Source organism: Phyllostomus discolor, chromosome 6 (genome assembly GCF_004126475.2).
Source record: "Phyllostomus discolor isolate MPI-MPIP mPhyDis1 chromosome 6, mPhyDis1.pri.v3, whole genome shotgun sequence".
In the NCBI taxonomy this organism is placed as follows: Eukaryota; Metazoa; Chordata; class Mammalia; order Chiroptera; family Phyllostomidae; genus Phyllostomus; species Phyllostomus discolor.
This window is the reverse complement of record NC_040908.2, coordinates 47,267,540-47,285,226: the sequence shown is the minus strand read 5'-3', so window position 1 is coordinate 47,285,226 and position 17,687 is coordinate 47,267,540. Positions and strand designations below refer to the sequence as shown.

Genomic DNA, 17,687 nt, shown 5'->3' with positions numbered 1-17,687 from the left:
CTTAGCCTTAGGAAAACTAGACTTTTTCTAGTCTCTGTTTTAAAAAAATGATAGAAATGTAGATCTTTCTAATGTCATAGATAAAAAAATTATCTATGACACCCTTGGAATTCCCTTCAGGACAATGTACAAATGCTATCCTGATTCAATGTCTCCTAACCACTTTGTCTCCATCAATGCATTGGCCTATTAATTGCTCTATGACAGAATATTTTCAATTACAACTATGGTGACATCATGAGCTCATTCTTTCTTGATGAGTCTACATAGAAAAGAGATGGTTTAACTCAATCTCTGTAAAATTCCATTAATGGAGTCCAGTTCCAGATAAAACGGAGTAAGCATATTCAAACCTATTCCTCCCACTGAATATAGCTATGAAACCTGGACAGAAGGCATGCAGTGTTTTATTTGAGGACTTTAAAAAGTAAATAGCAGTAAGTGGACTGGGAAAGAAGACCAGAATTTGAAGTACCACCAAACTGACAGTAATTTTTTTTTTTTTTTTTTGCTTCTGGTATCTCCTAACCCGCACTCAATATACCAGAAACCTGGAAGTGGCAATTAAGCTCCAAGACCAGCTCTCTAGTTTAAGTTCCAGGGGCAGGAAAGGGAAAAACTAATGCTCAGAGAGTATGGAAGTACCCCCCAACCTTTTTCTCTTTCTCTTCTCCATCCCACAGCAGCCTATAAAACAATCTCAAGCAACAATGGCACTGTTCATTGACAGGAGCCTGTGAGAACTAAAACTCTGAGAGGAACCTTTCCTTCCAGACAGCGGAGCCGTGGTTCTAAGGAAGTGGGGCCAAGCCACAGTGCTTTTTGTCTCTCTCCACCCTCCCACGTTTGGCCCAGGCTGAGAGGTAGCTGGAGAAGTCCACAGCAGAGAAGAGTCACAAAAGCCTCAGCTTTCCAGCCAAGGGATTTTTTTTTAAGCTCAGAGAACTTAAAAGTACCTAGTCCATACAATTAGACAATAGAAATTAAAAGCATACAAATCAGAAATAAAAAATTAAAACTGCCACTATTCGTTGATGACATGATTATCTACCTAGACCATACCAGGAATTTCTTTTTAAAACCTCTACAAGAAATAAGTGAGTTTGGCAAGCTTGCAGGATATAAAGTCAATACACAAACATCAACTGTACTTCTACAAACTATCAAAAAATAATGGAAACCAAAAAATGAATATCACTTATAATAGCTTAAAAGAAATATGAAATAATTGCTATGAATCTGACAGGACATACACAGAATCTACAGGGTGAAAACTACAAAACGCTAATGAAAGAATCAAATAAATAGAGAGACACACCATATTCATGGATTAGACAGTCCAACACAGTAAGGATTCAATTCCCCCCAAACTGAGCCATAGATTCAATGAATTATCATTAAAATCCCAGCAAGATTTTTTGTAGATATAGACAGGCTGACCATAAAATTTATATGGAAAGGCAAAGGAACTAGAATTGTTTTTTAATTTCGGAAAAAGAAGAATCAAGTGGGAGGAATTATAACACCAGATTTTAAGACTTACTGTAAAGTTACAGGAACCAAGACAGTGTGTTATTAGTGAAGGGACAGACACATACATCAGTGGGACAGAAATGACAGAAGTATAGCCGTTTCATTTCTTTAAAAGTGCAAAAACAATTCAAAGGAGAAAAAAATAGTCTTTTCCTCAAACAGTGTTGGAACAACTAGATATCCATATGCAAACAACAACGGACTTTGAACTCAACCTTATGCCTTATACAAAAATTAACTGAAAATGGCTCAGTCCTAATTATAAAACCTGAAACTATAAACTGTTTTATAGAAGAAAACCTTTATGGCCTGGAAGTAGGCAGAGAGTTCTTAAACATGACAATAAAATCATAATCCACTTCTTAAATCTGGTAAAATGAACCTCACAATATTAAAAACTTTTGTTGTGTAAAAGACATTACTAAAAAAAATGTTAAAAACAAGCTATACCCTGCAGGTGGCTCAGTTGGTTGGAGTGTTGTCCCGATATGCCATGGCACAGGTTTGATCCTCAGTCAGGGCACATACAAGAGTCAACCAATGAATGCATAAATAAGTGGAACAGCAAATCTATGTTTTTCTCTCCTGTCCTCTCTCTCTCTCTCTAAAATCAACAAATAAATTTTAAAAAGAAAAAAGCTATAGCCTGCTTCAGATTTATTCATTCACATCAGAATGGGTAGGAATAACATTTCCCAATAAGTTGTACCATAATAGAAATTTTATAATAACATTTTCTTATAAGTAACTTTCCATTTCTCCTTATACTACACTGTAGGATATTATATTACTTTTTGAATTATGTGTATAGATAGATTACATTACCTACAAATTTTGTAAAGGGAACACTACAAAATATTCCTTACAAAAAAGCAGCATTACATATGATAATACCTACTTTGTACAGTAGGTAATGATACAATACATTAACTACATCATCTCTCCCATGAAATTCTGCAACAGTTTCTTAGTTAGACCCCTTTTGTCTAACCTGGCCACCATCATACTGCTCATCATTTAGCCCACCTAAAGTACAGACCTGGCATGCCCCTCTTCTGTTCCTAAGTATCTCATAGGGCTAACAGAAAAAAAAAAAAACAACCCAAATTCCTCAAAATGGCATTTAAGAAGCTTTGTAACATGATACTATTTGCCTAACAATCTTTTCAGGAACCTGTTCTCCCTCTCCTACTGAAAACCTTCTTCATTATGGAAGAACCTGGAACACCTCTCTCTTTTGGCTTTCCTATTTCTTTATTGAATGTTATTCTTCATCTGTTTTGCTGGCTACACCTTCTTTTTTCATCCTCTAAATGTTGGAAACGTTCTTGTGCTTAGTCCTGGGACCTCTTCTTTATCTGTACTCACTCCCTAGATGATTCCATCCAACTCTATGATGAGTGTCAAAATTAGATGACCAGCTTAGGCCTCTCCCTGAATCCCAGCCTCATAAATTCAATCATCCCACTCAATGTCTCTATTTGGATGTCTCATAGGCATCTCAAACTTAACACATCCAAAATCAAACCTTGATTCCCTCTCCCAACTTCTCCTCCCCCACCAAAACCTACTCTACATACATTCTTCATCTTGGTAAAGAGCAATTCCATTCTTTCACACGTTCAAACCAAAGCCTTACAGTCATTCTTGATCTCACTTTATCTTACAACCCACTTAATCCACCCATTAGTTCCATACTCAAAGTACACTAAATCCAGAGTATAATCCTTCTCAACATCTCCACCACGATAGCCTGGTCTAAACTGTAGTCCTCTTGTGCCTATATTGTTAAAATCGCCTATTGTCTCGTCTTCTTACTCCACTTTCACCCTCTTTTTTCATATTCCACATAGCAGTGAGAGCAATGTATCCAAAGAATTTAAAAACAAAAAAAAAAAAGTGATCTATTCTTACATCCCTGAAGGGATCTAAAACTCTCCAGTGGCTTCCTTCTCACTCAAAAGTCTTTACACTAACGTTCAAAGCCTGCACCAGTATTGAACAAACTTGAATACATTCTGGAATCAGTTGGGAAGCTTTTGAAATGCATCAATGCCCAGACCCATCCCTCAGTAATTGAGATTCAACTGATCTGGAGAGCAGGGTATTGGCATTTATTGAATAAATGAATGTGATTGTCAATAACATCTCTGCCTTCCCCATCATAGGGTTGTCTATGCAACCCAGGCTAGCCAGAGTACCCCATTCTTCCAGTCCTAGTTTCAGATTGAGCACATGACTCAAGCTGGGTCATTTCCTGGGCTCTTATCTGGAGAGGTATACAGCTAATGTTGAATATTAAGAAAGCCTAATGGGAAAGGCAAAGATGGTTAACAATATATAAAAAACAAAACAGGATCTCTCCCTGTTCAAAAATAGCATTGAACCATCTACTAGTCTGATATTTTGAACAGAAGCTCCTTTTAAGAACTTCCAGCCAAGATGGAGGCATAGGTGGACATACTGTGCCTCCTCGCACAACCAAAATTAAGGACAACAAAAATTCAGAAACAAAAAAACAACCAGAACAGACAGAAAATTGAACTGTATGAAGTCCCAACAACCATTCAGCCAAACCAGTAAGAGGGGCGGAGTCAGCAGCCAGCAGAGAGGGGTCGAGGCAGGAAAAAGTGGTGGCTAGCAGACCCTGATGGCAGACCCCAGGCACAGGGGCAGGGAGGCAACGAGCAGACCCAGTGAGGCGCGCAAGGCAGCTGGCTGGCTGCAGTTTCACCTGGTTTGCCTGCAAATAGACCAGGTGAAAACAGGCAGCAAGACAAACCAAGCAACCCAGAGCCCCAGCTCCAGGAAATAAAGCCTAAAAGCACTGATTGAAAACACCTGTGGGGGTTGAGGTGCCGGAGGAGACTCCCAGCCTCACAGGAGAGTTCGTTGGAGAGACCCACAGGCTCCTAGAGCGTACACAAGCCCGCTCACCCAGGGAACCAGCACCAGAAGGACCCAATTTGCTTGTGGGAAGTGGCAGAGGGGACTGAACGACAGAGAGCAGAGCAAGCACCATTGTTCCTTCTCTGACCCCACTCCCACATACAGCCTCACAACCCAGAAACTGTGTTGCCCTACCCTGGTGAACATCTAAGGCTCCACCCCTCATACGTAACAGGCACGACCAGACCCCCCCCCCCAAAATGGCCCAAATGGAAGAACAAATAAAAGCCTCAGAGCCAATACTTTTAAGCAACCAAGAAATAGCCAACCTATCAGATGCACAGTTCAAAGCACTGGTGATCAGGATGCTCACAGAATTGGTTGATTTTGGTCTCAAATTAGATGAAAAAATGAAGGCTACACTAAGTGAAATGAAGAAAAATGTACAGGGAACTAATAGTGATGGAAAGAAAACTGGGTTTCAAATCAATGGAGTGGAGCAGAAGGAAGAAAGAAACATACAATCAGAAAAGAATGAAGAAACAAAAATTCAAAAAACTGAGGAGAGGCTTAGGAATCTCCAGGACATCTTTAAACGTTCCAACATCTGAATTATAGGGGTACCAGAAGGGGAAGAGGAACAGCAACAAGTGGAAAACTAATTTGAACAAATAGTAAAGGAGAACTTCCCCAATCTGGCAAAGGAAATAGACATCTAGGAAGTCCAGGAAGCTCAGAGAGTCCCAAAGAAGTTGGACCCAAGGAGGAACACACCAAAGCACATCATAATTACATTACCCAAGATTAAAATGAAGGAGAGAATTCTAGAAGCATCAAGACATAAGGGACAGTCACCTACAAAGGAGCTCCCATCAGACTGTCAGCTGATTTCTCAAAAGAAACCTTACAAGCAAGAAGAAGCTGGAAAGAAGTATTCCAAGTCATGAAAGGCAAGGACCTACATCCCAGATTGCTCTGTCCAGCAAAGCTTTCATTTGGAATGGAAGGGCAGATAAAGTGCTTCTCAGATAAGGTCAAGTTCAAGGAGTTCATCATCACCAAGCCCTTATTATATGAAATGTTAAAGGGACTTATCTAAGAAAAAGAAGATTAAAAAGCATGTATAGTAAAATGACAGAAAACTCAATTATTAACAACTACATCTAAAACAAAAACAAAAACAAACTAAGCAAACAACTAGAACAGGAACAGAACCACAGAAATGGAGATCACATGGAGGGTTAGGAACAGGGGAGTGGGAGGAGGAGAGAGGTGGGGAAGGTACAGAGAATAAGTAGCATAGATGGCAGGTAGAAAATAGACAGGGGGAGGGCAAGAATAGTATGGGAAATGTAGAAGCTAACGAACTTATGACACATGGACATGAACTAAAGGGGGGGAATGTGGGTGGGAGAGGGTGTGCAAGGTAGGGGGGAATGAAGGGGGGATGGGACAACTGTAATAGCATAATCAATAAAATATATTAAAATAAAAATGGAGCTCCTTTTAAAAGTCTACAAATAAACCTGGGATTCACTCTAAGTAACTGGCTGTACACTGAGTCCATTACTTATGGTTCATCAGATCCCCTGAGATAGTTTCAAGTATTTAAATTCCTTGAAATGCAATGTCAAACATTGGGACTAGAAAAGCAACATACAAAACAAAGATTTTTCTACGTATACTCTATCTTTGGCTCAATACAAACACTTGTGTGGTGTTTTCCTCTGTTCTACTAGTATGTCCCTGGTGCCTGAATCAAACTACTGCTTCCTCCCAGTAGTAGAATTTAAATACACAGAAACACACACACACACACAACACACATATACCTCCCTTCAGTGGCCTTTCCCAAAGAAATTCTCACTGGATAAAAGGTAGACTCTGGAAAACAGCCCTTATAAGAAGGCTGGCATGAACATGCAGAGCTCTGAACCAATATGTATGCAACTCATGCTAGTTTAAAAAACCCTAAGTTTTTAATTTTTAAGAGGAAAAATCAGTTTTGCTTATAAGTCATTCTGAGTCTTTAGAGAATGCCCTGGCCATTTTCTTTCTCTCAATTCAGTCTCTCAAATGATTGTTTTCAAGGTTCAAACACTACAAAGCATCTGATTTAGTGAAAAGCACTTTAAATACCTCTCCAAGTACTCCCCACTGGATCAAAATGTCATAGAAATGTTGTAAACACTATCAGTCATGTTCCAAAGAACAATTTAAACAAACATTGTTTTGCTCTTTTGTCTGGAAAAGTAATTTCTGAAGTGAAGAGTTCAAAATTTTTAGCCCTACATACTATGCAATAAGAAAAAAAATACATCTTTTAAGCATCAGAAGCAGAGTACACAATAGGCTTTGTCTTGTTAAACAAAAGAACATGCTTTTTCTTTCAATCATTTCCAGCTGTGTGATCTGGCCTCCATGGAACCAGAAATTAACAGCATATGGCATCTGGCTACCTGCTCAGACTGCACATAAAATCTGAAGTCTTCAATAGGATTAACAGGTCTAGTGGTTGAAAGTGGAGGGGGAACCACCAAATACTATTTCCAAAACAAAGGCAATAGCCCTAACTAAAAGAAGGCAAGAAAAACTATCCCTACCTAATGAGATGCCAACTGTATTCTTGAGAAATGACTCAGATTATAAGATTTTCCTGACTCCTCAGCAGCTCAGCAGCTGAGGAAGATAACTACCACTCTGCCAGTGACTGCATAACTGTTTTTGCTCCTGAACAAGAAGGAATTGATGAGGAGAGAGAGAAGGAGAGGACAAGAAGTTTTGGGTTAACCCAGCTCATAACACATCAGAGTGATGCCCTGGAAACCAAATGTGCCAGAAATAAGAAAACCTCAAATGACATCAATCTTATCATACGTTCCACTCAGTCTTAGTACCAGAGTGTCTGAATACATAGAATCTTGAACTAAAAGGTCTTCGAGGTCTTCCAAAATAAACCCATTCCAGCCCTGGCTGCTGTGGTTCAGTGGATTGAGCACCAGCCTGTGAGCTGAAGGGTCACCAATTTGATTCTGCGTCAGGGCACATGCCTGGGGTGCAGGCCAGGTCCCTGGTTGGGAGCCTGCAAGAGGCAGCCAATCAGTGTTTCTCTCCCTCTGTTTCTCCCTGCCTTCCCCTCTCTCTAAAAATAAATAAATAAATAAAATCTTAAAAAAAATAAAGCCATTCCAGATAAAATATGAATTTACCTTCTGTATTAAGATTAGTGGACCAAAAACCTGTTTACTCTTAGAATATTGCATTTTGGCCCTATTTGCTAACTTGATTCTCAACTAGCTGCAGAACAAAAGCCCTAGGCCTTCCTTCCTTTAGTTCAACATGTTGTGGGAATGAGTGCAGGACAGTGAAAGGTAACTAAGTACCTTCAGACTTATAAAAAAAATAGTTGCTCAAAACAATAAGGACTGATCTTATCCAGGTCCTCCTCACTCTTCCTTCTATAGCTTCAGGCACTCAACACCTTCAAGTCGACTCTTCACACTTTTAATCCTGTTTAATACATTATTTGGACCCTCTGCAAAATAATATGCATCGGAGCTCCAGTGGGCCAGCAAGACAAACAGTAGTATATTCCTTGACACTTAACTTGATACGTAACTCCCAAAGGAAAGGAAAATATATAATTTATTAATACATGTTACGAGAAGTGGGCTTAAAGTAATTTCATCAACAAAGTTTAATTCTGCCCTCAAACATTTGGATCTCATAAAAGAGTTCCTCAACAGTGCCTTTAGTAAAGATGGAGAAGGAAACCCAAAAATATTCAAAGGCAGAATTAAAATCTCATAAAGACATACAATTCAGAACAAAATAAAATAAAAAAGATGGGCATCCATGAGAAAACTAGCTTAATATTTTTAAAGCATACATGGTCTAAGGACAATCAAACCCTAGAATTCCTATATCAAAAGCTCCTTCGGTGACTCTAGGAATTGCTAGATTCCAGTAAGACTATCTAGATTTAAGAAGAAAAAAAAAACCCCAACCTTAAAAGAATAGCAAATCTATTTCCATCTTAGATCTGACAGCCTGAAGACACCAAGGTATTGCATACCCTGGGGCACTAGGTCAACTGCAGGAATCTACCACAGCTGCTAATGTTTTATCTTCACTTGAAATTTCAGAAATGCAAATGTAATGCACCAACAGCTGTTCACACTTTGATTTTTTTTTGCAAAGCTAGTCATGAAATGTGGCTTGCTGAACATTTATAACACGATTACCAATTTCTGTTTCAATGCCTATAAATGTTGCTGCTATTAGTGAACAATCTGATTTCACTGCTCAGTAGTGAAACGGTGTGGCTAGATTGGCACTGGCTCCCTGGAAGAGTTGGCAAAGGGAAGGGGGCAGTGTTGCTTATTAAGAAACTGGAGCAAACTAAAAGCTAAAACACACACTATAGCAGTTTACTTAAATTAGGAACACAGAGATCAACTAACATGCGCAAGTGCACACATCAAATTGGTGTGCAATGTGAGTATTCGATAACTAGACTTGATTAACTGCCTTCTAGGATTTCATAAGACACACAACAAAATACCTCAAGATGTCACCTCTTTTCTCTAGAAGTTAACAAAGTCATGGGGCAATTCTCAAATTTATTCTAGGCTTTCAAATATTTTAAACCTTCATGAAAGGTATGAACCCTGTATCCAAAAGTACATGCAAATATATATAATATTGCATATAATTTCATACAGCTACTGAATCTCCTGGACCTATATAGTCCATGAGCCCCAGATTAAGAACTCCAGTTCTAAAAAACAAAATAAGTAAATAAAGGATATATAGATCTCTTAGTTATAATCTGTCAAGATTATGTTTTGGGGAATGCATTTTCAATGACAGAAGAAAGTCTGGGAGAAAGAATAACATTTCAGACATTAAAAAGTGGTAATTCCATGGGACTTCACTAATGACATAAAAGTTGTAAATGAATTGGGAGGAAGTGATAGCAAAAGTAAAGGTACATTTATAATTGGAGAAAAATTCTGAAAAAAATTAAAAGATGAACCTTGAAATTATTAAATCTTTCAAGCTGATAGAAATGAAGATAGTAGATTTCAAAGGAAACCTGGAATATAATCAATGAAGCTGGAGACAGTGGTCCTAGTAATACTAGCAATGGTGACCAGTCCAATGGAAGGCTGTGCAGTATAAAAATTAAGACCACAAACTCTGAAAAAGATTAGACCTGGGAGCAAAACAGATTACCTTCTTTTATAAAAGCTGAATAAGATGAATTGGATAATACAAATATTAATTACCTAATTTTGATAATGTGATTATGTAAGAGAGTGCATTTTTTAAGGGGGCATTTATTTGTGTCTGCAACTATAAAACCATTTGGAAAAATAATAATAATATGTATAATTATACATACAGAGAGAGATAAAGCAAATATGATAAAATGTTAATATTTGGGCAATCTGGATAGAGTGCATATGGACTTATTCACACTATTTTTGCAAGTTTTCCTTAGGTCTGGAATTATTTCAAAAAAAGTTAAAATCATGTGCTCTGGAGCATGGCTGCCTAGGTCCAGATCCTAGCTCTGCAACTCATTGGCTATGTGACTTTGGGAAAGTTAATTTTTTTTACTTCTCTTTGCCTCCATTTCCAGGTTTGTAAAACAGGGACAATACAGTACCACCTCAAGTTATTGTGAAGAACAGAATGATAATGAGATCATCACGTCAAGCACTTATTAGAACAGTGTCAAATAAGAAGCACTCAAATTACCGTTATTATTCCTTTCCAAATATCATCTGTATTCCCTCCCCCTTTTAGCCCACCACTCTCCTAGACCTTGCCAATTATTGGGGTGGGGTGGGGGGGACACAATGGAAAAAGTCAGGGTTTTTTCATTTTTAGCTTCAAGCTTTATTGATCCTCAGCGTGGGCTCCCTGCATCCAGGCTGGCCCATCCATTAACCCTTTGTCCAACTGCTATCAGGGAGAGGTTATACACATGACTCTATATACACAACTCTGATAAGTTGAAGACTTTCTTAAAACTTTCAGTGTTAGCTTTAAGAATAAACTTCTAATTCTTTTAATTTATTCTATAAACTCCATCATGATTTAATTATAGCATACCTCTCTGTTCTCATATCTCAACATATTTCCACAAATATACCCTTCACTGAGGCTTCAATGAACTACTTGTACTTATTCTTTCAATACAAACCTTCAATCCCTGAAACAATATTTCCTCTGCCTAGAATAGGGTTTCACCCTTACTCATTTACTCAACTAACATCCACCCTCAACACGTACCTCAGTACAATGCAGATGCCTCTTTGAGCACACAAAACCCCACATGCACACTTCCACCACAGTGTCATACCATAATCACCAATTAGTATGTTATGCTCACCAGGTTGTAAGGTTCTTAAAGGCAAGAGCTTATCTTATATGCCTTTGAATTGAAAACATAAAACCTGATATAATAAGCTTTTAATTGGTGTTGAATGAATCTCTTGACAAGAAATTCTAATATTTGTGTGCACATAAGACAATCTAGTGAGTAGCAAATGAAAGTATTTGTCAAACACAAAGGGCTATAGTGCTTAAGTCACATCTATACCTTTAACCAAGTATATAAAATGTCAGCCACATAAGTTTGGATCATTAAAAACTAGCTCTGTACCTCAAGTGCTCAGAAAAAGTAGATGACAATGTAGTTTGGTAAGAAAGAGGATTCCCCTGAACACCAGTCCATAGATTTCCTAGAAGACACTAATCACAAAAATATTGTGGTCTTAATTTGTTAAAAACAATACTAATATCTGAAATGCTTTTGCTGTCAGGGGAATACACCATATAAAATAACAACTCTTCTAATTCCCTTCTCTCCACTAGCCTTGAAATAGGACAGCCTAATTTCAGTTCATAAAGTTATTTCTAACCAGAGTATCTGAATTTTAAAAAAAGAAAACTAATAAAATCTGTCTGAGAGGGCTTTTAGTCTTGCTAGTCACAATGCCTGGTTAATTCCTATAATCAAAGTCTTGACCAGAGTTCCCTTTTGCACCATGAGCTGGGCAAAACACATGGCCAAATAAAAAAGGTGCTAGAAACAGGCCCTTGAGCAGTATTAAACACAGTGGAAACAGCATTTGAAATCAGTACCCTTCCCAGCTGGGTCAGAAACATAATGGCTCCAACCATCTGCTCTTTCTTCCTAAGATTCCTTTTTCACAAATGGATAAACTGACTTATTATTTATTCCATTCAAGAAATAAGATCTCCAGAGTTAAAGATCACAATTTAAAACAGACAAAATTCAGACCGTAGTCAGACAAAAAGTGCACAAACTCCTAGACATGTTTTTTTTATATTACATTCTACACCTTCTTTTCCTCTTTTTGCCTTTGTAATTGCTATCCATTCTATAAGAAAAATTAGTAAGAAGCTTTCTGGAAGAAAGCATATTTGAGAGTGATTTTAAAAGGAGAGATGGTGGGCTCGCATACAAACCAAAGGTGACCATAAGAGATAAGGAGAAAGCACAGTAGAAAACCAACTATTCACTCATTCAATAAATTTAAAAGATTTGCGGTGACAAAGTTACCAAGTATTAATATTTGAATTGATTTGGTTCTGACTTTATAAACATAACTAAGATGAACCATATCTTGATTCTGTATATAGTCAAAATAAAAAATCAGGGAGCTATTCTAGGATACTGGTTTATAACCTGGCTCTTCAAATCCTATTTCTGGAGTACATGTAAACACTGAGACAGACATAGCCTCCATAATTACTCTTTCTTTCAATGAACTCCCATCAAGTTCTCGTGAAATTCTAGGGTTCTCTCAAACAACCTTTGAAATCCACACCCCCAAATGGAACTAATTTACTATACCTCTTAGAATACCAAATTCTATCAAAATGTGCCAACTTACTACACAGGTACACCAACAAAAAACTGGCCAGCAAGAGTCATAGTAGGTCTAACTTAAGTTTTTCCACAAACCACCACACACTATGAGCACACTCGGCAAAGAAAAATACTGACTTTGAAAGCTTTTAGCATCTGATTCAATTTCATTGGATTATGAGTTCCTAGAAGGCAGAACTCTGCCTTTTCATTTTTGATTCTCTATTTTCCTCAACCTTGCCCACTCAGCATAGTACTTTATACATTAAAAAAAAAAGTCTGCTTTAAAAATATTAGAACCAATCCAATATCCAGAAATATAGGAATAGTTAAAGTATGGTATTTATATAATAAACTATTAAAAATAATTTGGTAGATTTATACTTGTGGATATTAATATGTCTAAGATGTGAATAAAGGGCTATGATTTTGTATGTACAGTTCAAGCCCATGTCTGCAAATACACACACACTGACATGTATATATACACAATGCCTGTAAATGACATTTATCCATGAATAAAAACCTAAAATCTTTTCACCAAAAGGTGATCTGTGGGCAGTGGGATTTTGAAATGATTCTCACTTTCCTGTTTAAATACACCTTTCTACAGGGCAAGGCAAAAGCAGGTTTACAGTGGTAAGTACACGAAACATACTTTATTCTTGTATTATTATTTAATAATTGTATTATTTTCCATATGAACAGCTATAAACCTATTTTTACACCACCCTGTATAGTGTACGAAATTTATAATAATGAATACTAACTTGTCCCCCCTCTAGCTATCAAAACAATAAAAAAGTTTTTATGTTGGAAAAAAGGTCAACTAAATTTCACTCTCTAAGCCAACTACTGCTCTTCTTCTCAAAGCCCGAAAGCAACTCCAGTCCTGGACTCCCTCGGGTCCTCACTCCTTTTGTCACCTGCCTCATCATTCCACCTGTCTTACTTCCCAGTGTTGGCTTCACCTCTGCTTCGTCCACATCCCACAGTGGACAGAAAACTCACCATCTGGCCTATTACAACTCGTTTTTATGTCCCTTTCATCTCTTAGTCCTCATTTTCCACACCGAACCAAAAATCAATGTTGACCATATGAGATAATACTACACACCCAACAGAATAACTAAATTAAAAAGACTGCTAAAAATGTTAGCAAAGAGGCCAAGTAATTGAAACTTTTGTATATTAACAGGGAATATACAATGATACAATCACTTTGCCAAAAGGTTTGCAAGTATCTCGTAAAATTCTGAACACAGAATTCCACTTCCAGGTACATTTATCCAAGAGAAATGATAAGTATATCATACAAAATAGTTCATAATAACTTTATTCTTAAAAGCCAAAAACTGAAACTTCTCAAGTGTCAACCAATAGGAGAATGAATAAACGTGTTACATTTATACAAAATCCAGCAATGAAAAGGAATGAACTACTGAAACATGTAACAATACAGATGCCTCTCACAATCATTATGTTAAGTGAGCTGTGAGAAAGAAGCTGTGTTCCTTTGTACACGTTCACAACTGTACACCTACTTTGGCCCCACCCTGTATATAAGAGTGCATTATGCATGGTTCCACTTCTATGAAGTTCTGACCAACCTGTGGAATGGTGGCTTCTGGGAGGTGTGAGTAAAGCGCTGAGCAGAAAGGAGCATGAGAGAACTTTCTGGGGTGACGGTAATGTCTATTACCTGGACAGGGGTTTAGGTTCAACAGGTGTACACATTAGTCAAAAACTCACTTCATATTTGCCCAGATCATGGAATTTAAATTTTTCTTCAAAATAATAAAACAAATACTGAACTCTAACTAATGTTATTCTGCTGAAGTATTTAGAATTGAAACGTACTGATGTCTCAAACTTACTGGGAAATGTATAAAAAGGATGTGATGGATTGATGGATAATAGATGGGTAGATTAATGATAAAGCAAATATTGTAGAAAGTTATAAAATCTAGGTGGTGGGTAAATATGAGTGTTCACTGTACAAGTCTTGTAACTTTTCAGTATAATTAAAAGTTTTTGAAATCAAATGTTAAGAAGAAAAAGTAAACTTTGATCTGCAACTCAAATTACTTTTTGCTCAGTCCACAGAAACAGCCTCATTTGGTGGAAAGTGATGTCTAACTTTTCCTCTACCGAAACCACTAGGCAGACAGGCTCAGTATGCTACTTAGCAGTGGAGTTAGAAGCAGTAAATCAGCAAGCTTGCCTGGAGGGAAGACTGGTCCCAAAGGATGAACCAAACAGGAAACTTACTGGTGCAAAGCAATCAAAGAGCAATTACGCTGCTACTAACTGGAACAGCACCTTTGGTGACTACTTTCTTGAGCTAAAAACCAACAGCACTTGAAACCAGTACAAATCCCCTTTAGGGGAGTCTGCCACCACCGCCCAAATATGCACTGACATTCTTAGGCAGCTTTTCTTCCCTAAGTACAACCAGAAGTACCTTCTAACAAAAACACACACAGCTTTGAATTGTAGCATGGGACAGATTTACGGAATATGGAAGACATTAAAGTATTCACTTTCTCTCTGAAAATAAAGAGTGCAGACTCATAAACAATGCCTGAAAGGCATTTCAGCAGCTTAATCCATGCAGGACATGTTTTGCTTTTGGAGACAATCAGGAACTGTTGGGTACAGGAAGCCATAAACAACAAGAATTTGGCTTAAGAAGGAGAACAGAATAAATGTTTTTTATGGAAATCACTTAACATTTTTGAAGGGGTTTATTTATACGTGACAAGCTCTACAGGACACAACTTGTACATAAGCAGCAGCTCATACAATATATCTAATACTGACTGACTTCTCACAACAGTGGCACCAAGCAAGACCAGTCTGTCAGCATTTCCATCAACAGCTACATTTGCTGGGCTTAATAATTCCCTTTTTCCAATTTTCCCCAGACGGAGAAAACCACTTAGCTGGTTCTTAGCATTCAAGCTCAGCCAAGAGTTTTTCTTTTAAGTTCCATCACACATGAAGCCTGGAGTTTTGAAAAGTGGATTTCCTTAGGAAGGCTCAGTCTTTTAAGTTTAAGAGACAAAAAAGGCATGATAGAGAAACCATCCCCAGAATTCTGAAATTTAACAAATATAACAAGTATACCACATACAAATTTCAGTGAGTTAATAAACTTTTAGACTAAAGAAGACAGTACCTCTGAAAATGCTATTTTCAACAGGTATCATAGAATATACAATTTTGATCTGATAATCCTACCACAGCAAAACAATTGATAAATAAGGCAAAAAAAAAATTGCCAAATAGTATCTGGAAAACTCCAGCTTTCAGAAATAAAGGACTAGTGTTTTGTTTTGAGATTTCTCTGCAACTGTCAGCAAGATTCTGAATTCTTTATTTGCCACATCAATAAAATTAACCACCTTTCTAAATTACTTATATCCAAAGACTTTGAACTTCTCACATAAGCAATAGTAAGTAAGCAGTGTTACTACAGTCTCCTTTCTTCCCAGTACATTAGTACTTACACCCCAAACGATGACAATCAAAACAAATGCACTTCAGAGTATACACAGCCCATGCACACTAAAATCCTAAGATCTTAGTTTCTTCCCCAACTTTCTCTTCTATATTTTTATTACTAAATAGTATTTTATCAAAAGTCTGAAAAAATAATTGCTTGAAATGTTTTTGCTCAGATGCTCAAAAAATATATAAATTGTTAACTACTGGGCACTATATGCAACCCACCACTTTCTTCAGTACTGCTGGCTGTACAGTCTCTTTTATTGTTTTCTTTGGTGAAAACTAACTTGATGACCTCAAATCAACGATGGCAAATTGAGTATGTGTGCTGAGCTGAACTCCTTTCTCAAGACTCCACTGAAACAAAACTAAACAGCCCTTTAAAAAATAAGGCATAACCCCACAAAAATCAAGCAGCACTTAAGAAGCAACAGCAACAGAATGTTGGAAGCGGGAACGCTGAGGGCCCAGTTGGTAACCAGACAAAGTGAGCAAGTGGCAGCGTGACTTGCATCACACGGGTAGCCCTGGGCCCCCCAGGGAAGGGCAAGTACAATAGAAAAGGAAGCTAGCAATTAGACCCTCAGATTCCCCTTTCTAACTTCATCTGACCAAGACCTATCCTGTCCTTCCCTCAACACAGCAAACAGCTAGGGATTTAGTTTCTAGAGAAGAAAAAAATAGAATGTCTCTGGACTAGGGGACAGCTGCCACCATTGAGGAGATAAGTTATGCTCCTGAAAGCAGAAAGATTAAGCATGAGAGTTTACTTACTGAACGTTGAGATCCCCAATCATTTTCTCCCATGTAGACTCCTTGAAGTGTTGGCAGGGAAGGATTCTATCATCTCCAACTTGGGGTAATTGGATGAGCCACCCCACCCACCAACTAAAAGTCACCTGCTGACAAAGGAAGTTTCTGAAAACTGCCCATTACACAGCTGCCATACAGGTGGAGGCAGGGGATGGGTGAATAACTCCAATGAGAGCTGAAGGTAAAGTGGCTAAGTAAGTACACTTTGTCTTAGATTTATTAGAAACCCGAATTTATTCTAAGTGTGTACAGAATCAGGGTCCAGGCCTTTCATTGCTATTGACTTTCTTAAGTTCCTCCAGAAGGAGAACCTGAGACAAGAATTTGAGTCCAAAAATTTACTTGGGAGAGGACCCCAGGAAGGACTAGTAGGGATATGAGGAAGTGCAACAACAGAAAGAAGGAAGTCGGTAAAGGATACATTCCCCAGAAAGTTAGGCCAACTGCAATTTAATTCCAGGGGAACTCGGAAATAATGTATAGAATACTTGCCTTAAAGGTATTCTGTATCACCCTCCCACCTGATGGACAAGGGAGGTAAAGTAGTTACATACCAGCTTCCATCAGTTACTGGCAGAGGACTACTGGACAGGGGTAGGGGAGAATGGCATAAACTACCCACTCCTCCCATCCAAAGAAAGCCCTTAGGCAAAGAGATGCAGGTGCTGGCAACTGGAGATTCAGCCGGCATGCACCTGAAGCGATAGAGCTAACGGGATATAAACAGGGCGCCAACAGTGTCTGCCACGTCTGTCATGATAACCGAGCTAATTTGTGTCACTACCACATCCAATGTAAAAAAACAAAATGTCTCTTGTCAGGAAATCCTTTTCTTTCCTGTCTTTTAGAAAGCTAATAATATAGTAGTAAATGATAGCAGTTCCAGTATCATCAAGCACATTTACAAAATTATCTAGCCAAAGCTGTATATCATTTTGGTTAATGGTACTAACCTAATCACTCCATATCAGGGGTGTCAAACTCATTTTCACTGGGGGCCATACCAGCCTCTCGGTCACCTTCAAAGGGCCGA

General features: G+C 38.0%; 1 protein-coding gene across 7 annotated transcripts in view; it reads right to left on the bottom strand.

Annotated features, from left to right (window-relative positions):
• Window positions 1-17,687, bottom strand: part of EXOC6B (exocyst complex component 6B) — a 559,588-nt gene that overhangs the window by 413,733 nt on the left and 128,168 nt on the right. The window lies entirely within an intron of this gene.